Below are 4922 nucleotides of genomic sequence, written 5' to 3'. Positions count from 1 at the left end.
AGGTTGTTTTCTCCGAGTAAAGGGGATGAGCTGTCAAATATACTTCTGTATTTGTTCAATACAGCAAATAGCAGGTGGTGTTCTGTACTGGATAGCGATGATTCAATTGTTTTCGAAAGTAGGTTTGATCATATGGCGAGAAAGGCGTTTTAGTCGACGTTGTAGCTTCCTGTTCAATCAGCGCGGCGATGGCTGTATTCTGAGTAGACTCAGTATTTGCCAGAGAAAAGCCGACTAGTAAGAGTACGCGTTGATTTGTCGTGTTGGTGGCGGCGAGCGTAACACGCCCCGATGAAACAGTGGCGAGTGTATAAGGCACAATTATTTCTTTTGCCAAAACGACTTCGGGGTGAGGTGCCAGGAGAATATCCCCTCAAGTGAAGGGGTGTCTTCAAGTAAAGGAATGACGTCTGGTGAAGCAGACGTTCTATATCTTTGATGAGGCGTAGCTTGTTGTCTTGTTCTGAATTAACCGCGTGAGCGTACGTATCTGCGTCTGTCGATAATTCTAAAGTTCTGTAATCAATGATCGCATCTGCAGATTGAAGAAAGTCGCAACTAAGAATAATGTCGTATGTACATTTTGGCAAAACTATGAATTCCACGATGTAGAGGGGGTCTTGGATGATTACAGAGGCTGTCAAATGTCGGAGGCTGGAATCAGCTCGCTTCCAGCGCTGCGTAGGAAAGAGTTTCTGAAAGAAGTTTTCACTTAGCGCAGTTGGTAGCATACGTCGATGTTCATAACAAATACTGCCGCTCCCGTATTCAGAAGTGCAGTGAAATGAAGTAGCATACGTCGATGTTCATAACAAATACTGCCGCTCCCGTATCCAGAAGTGCAGTGAAATGATGATTATGGATTGTAATGTCGATGAGGTTTGTGGGGGAACGAGGAGGGGTTATATTGGAATACAGTGCTTGCTGTTTTACCTCCCGAAACTGCAAGGATTAGTTTTTCGGACGAGAAGACGACCGGTGGCGTGAGGGGATCATTGGTGAGATTGACCGATGTCTACGACGAGGAGACCGTGATCGTGGTCTTTCGTAGCATGGAGGTGAGTCTGGGCGCTGGTATTCGTCGTAATTTTTGTTAAAGTAGTACCTCTTTGGCCATGTTTGAGAGCACTGGGAGTTGTAGTGTGTTTCGCAGCTGGGTCTCCTTTGCCAAGTGGCATTTTCATCAGCTTCACGACGTCGACAAACACGTGCTTCGTGCCCAGCAATGCCGCAGTAAATACGCACTGGGGAGGTATTTAGTGTCATGTAGGTCCGGAACGATGAAGGACGTTCGTACTTCGTGGATGTAAAAGCTGCGACTCGTGGGATGTGTGATGAAGCGTTTGGAGTGGGTGCTAGCGGCGGCTGCCGAATCTTTTCGTAAGCGGCGAGTGGTTGTGCGGTGGATGACACAGGCGTAGCAAAGGAAGGACGGGCAACCTGAGTAAGTTCATATCTAATAATGGTGGACAGTTCCCCGGTGGTAGAGGTGTTGAGGGTTGGGGGGGGGGGGGGGGTCCAAAATATTGTGCGAGTTCTTCTTGGATGATGGTTCAGATAATGTTGTGGAGCAGATTGCCTTGAGGCAAGGGAGAAATGGCCGCCTTGGATGTCGGCAACGTATCGGTGTTGGAGATCCTTTGCCGTCGAGCTGCCTCTAATGATTGACAAAGAGATCGAATGGAATTGACGTCCGCGGGAGGCTGCAGTACAAAATGGCGGACTACTTCTTCGGCAATCCCTTTTAAAATGTGGCGTACACAGTCTACTTCAGGCATAGCAGGGTCGACTTTGCGGCACAGTTCAAGAATATCTTCAATGTAGGAAGTACAGTCAAATCTCGTTAATTAAAACGTGAGGGGGACCGAAAATTTGTTCGAATAAAGTAGAGTTTGAATTAGCGGGAGTTTCTTCCCATGGAGTTGCCTAGGATGAGACCTGCATGTGAGTTTCAATTATCCGCAAGTTTGAATTAAGAGAGTTTGAATTGACGAGATTCGACTGTATATCCTTCAGTCGGAAGCTAGTCTCGGACAGTCAAGCGCCTGCGCACAGCGGCTTTACGGTCCTCAGGGCGTCCGAAGACCTCGTGAACACGAGATGAAAATGCCTCCCATGATGTAATATTGGATTCGTGGTTAAGGAACCATTCCTTGGTGACGTATTATGACACGACAAAAAAAATTGAGCAAAGAACTTCGCTTGTTCAAACGTACAAACAAAAAATGTTCTGGGCATTCTACTCTCCCCTTCGCAGACGATACACGCTTAGCGAGCAGTGCTGCCGACAGATGCCATAGGCCACGTTGAAGAAGCGCCGGGCGGTTCGCGTTCTTTTCTGAAATCATCTGCTATCACAACAGCCGGCGTTTTCTTTACACGGTGTACACCATCTGTCGGCAGCACTTATCGCTAGGCGTGCATCATCTGCGAAGTATCGGCGTAGATTGCCATATTCAGGTTTCTGTTTTTTTTTCTTTTCCGGAACAAGGTAAGTTCTTTACTTTATTTTGTTTTTTGCGCATACGGCCAGCTCCTGCTTGCACCTCTGTACTACATCGCAGCAAGGTACAGTCTCCGGCAATATGAAAGACCCACTGGGAGCGCGTGGCCGAGGCTATGGCTGGCGGGGGCGCTGCGAGCGCTCCGGGCAATTTCATTCTGCTTCGAGGGAAGGACGCTCATTCGGGGCTCAGCACAAACTGATAAGCGCGTTCCGTTCTAGCTGAGCCCGAGTGAGCGTCCTTTCCTTGAAGCAGAATGGAATTGCCCAGAGCGCTCGCAGCGCCCCCGCTAGGTACCGAATCGGCCACGCGCTCCCAGTGGGTCTTTCATATTGCCGGAGACTGTACATTGGTATGCATATTTTGGGGACCGTGTAAATTTCTTCTGAAGCGCTAGTTTACATGCCGCAGATGCCTTCAGAAGCTGCGATATTGTCATCTTGAATGATTTATATGCACTGTTTATCATTACAATAGATTCAAGAGAATCCCTTTGATAGGTTGAAAGATAACTTGAAGAACGGTGGATCCAAGTATTTGCATTAGCTGTAATTTACTTAAATCTCAAATTTAGCTGCAGCTCTTGCCTGATAGTTATTCTAATATTCTTTCGACGCTGAAATGCGTAAATATATAACTTTCGAAGTTTTAAATTACCATAAAGATTCAGCTTATCTTTAAATGATGTTGGTAAAAGTCGTTGGTTAACATTTGCTTCGTTGGTGAGCACCAACCCCCTCCTCCCCCCCCCCCCCCCGAAAAAAAAAGGTAAATAAAAAACATTCATTTGCGAGTACAATTTGTGCCTTCTAGAAAACCACAAATAATTACTAGTGTTTTCAACATCACAGTCTTGAACGTTTTTTCGTTATTTTTTGTGTTACTTGCTAGCACCTCTAGGTTCCTGCCTCTCAACCAATATCTGGCATAAAAAGATGAAAAAAAAAACAAGAATAACCGAATTTTTTAAATGTAGAATTAAAAAAAATGATAAAGAAAAGATTATTTTCAATGGTTTCCGGTCGTATCGATTTTGGTAAGAGAAAAGGAAGGAATCTCATTGGAGCGTTCAATATAGGGTTGTTTTTTGTGTGTGTCGAGCAAGCCTCACGTTAGAGTGAAATAATTAATGTATTAACATCTGCCTTTTTTAATTTTAACTTCTCTCACTTACAATCTATGTGTCATTATTTCTTCGCACTAGCTGGCCTTCAGTTTTTGTTTCTTGATTGAGAAAACTCACTGAGTTCGCCAATACAATTAGGCACCGCTGTTGCTCGCCACTGGGGTACAATATCAGACGTTTGGAGCTTCTTCTGTGAAGCGGTCAAACTATCAAACGATGTTGAATTCACCGAGAAACAGCAACTCTATTTTTTTTTTGCATAAGCGAAGCATGTTTTTCAGACTTCAAAGAGAGTATGTATTAACCGATTTTAGCGGCTATTTCTGTTTAGTTTATAGTTTTACTAGTAGTATTTTGTTTCAGTAAAAATGCATGTGATAGACAAATAGAAAATAATTTTGGTTGAAATGGTTTACAATAAACTTCTATTACGCGAAGCAGTTTGTCTATTAATATATATAAAATTATATACCACATAAAATGTTCTAGGTCGCCGTGGATATGGAAGTTAAATATAAGAGATTTATAGAGTATATCAAATAACTGTACCGCGTCTCTTGTGGCTGAGATTCAAAATGTGGTATAAAAAAAAAAGCCCCAGGAAAACATTCACCTTTTATAGAACACCTAGAGTATGATCGTGCAACGGATGTTCCGGGATTATAATTAGGTCAGTCATATAAGATGTTATTTGTTTTTTTAATTTAATAAATACACATCAGGGTAAAATGCATTTTTTTCATTCAACACATTACCGCGTGTTGTTCCGTCACGGCTGTATATAAACACGTAGTGCACCGCTGCACTCAGAAATGTTGGAGCGTTGACGACAAAATGCACCGCCCTCCCCTTGCCGATGTAATAATATTCTAAACGTGTAGAAACACATTGCGTATAGTATTGACCGTTCTACAGCGCGACACGTAATAGTAAATTTAGGCAACCGAATCAATTTCCAATCATTCGACACAAACTATACATTCTAGAAAACTTGGAGCAACAAATCTGATGAGACACTAATGAAGAATATTTGGTAGACGTTGACTGGTAGCTGACACTACTATGAAAACATCTTAAAAAATGTCAATGTAACAGGCCACGGGAATAAAACATTGCCTTTTATTTAAGCCTCATATTTAAAAAAAAGTGTCCGGTGAGGTCATTTTGTTCATTTAATTACACTTCGCTAGAGAATTCACTGTGTGGCACTGTTGACACAAAAACAATGTTTGTGTGTTTTTTTTTAAATCTTACTTTGACATGGCACTAAGTAACGTGCATATTTAATGCCT

This window comes from Ixodes scapularis, unplaced genomic scaffold (genome assembly GCF_016920785.2).
Source record: "Ixodes scapularis isolate PalLabHiFi unplaced genomic scaffold, ASM1692078v2 PGA_scaffold7__128_contigs__length_106722199, whole genome shotgun sequence".
In the NCBI taxonomy this organism is placed as follows: domain Eukaryota; kingdom Metazoa; phylum Arthropoda; class Arachnida; order Ixodida; family Ixodidae; genus Ixodes; species Ixodes scapularis.
The sequence above is the reverse complement of the archived record's forward strand: the minus strand, read 5'-3'. Positions refer to the sequence as shown.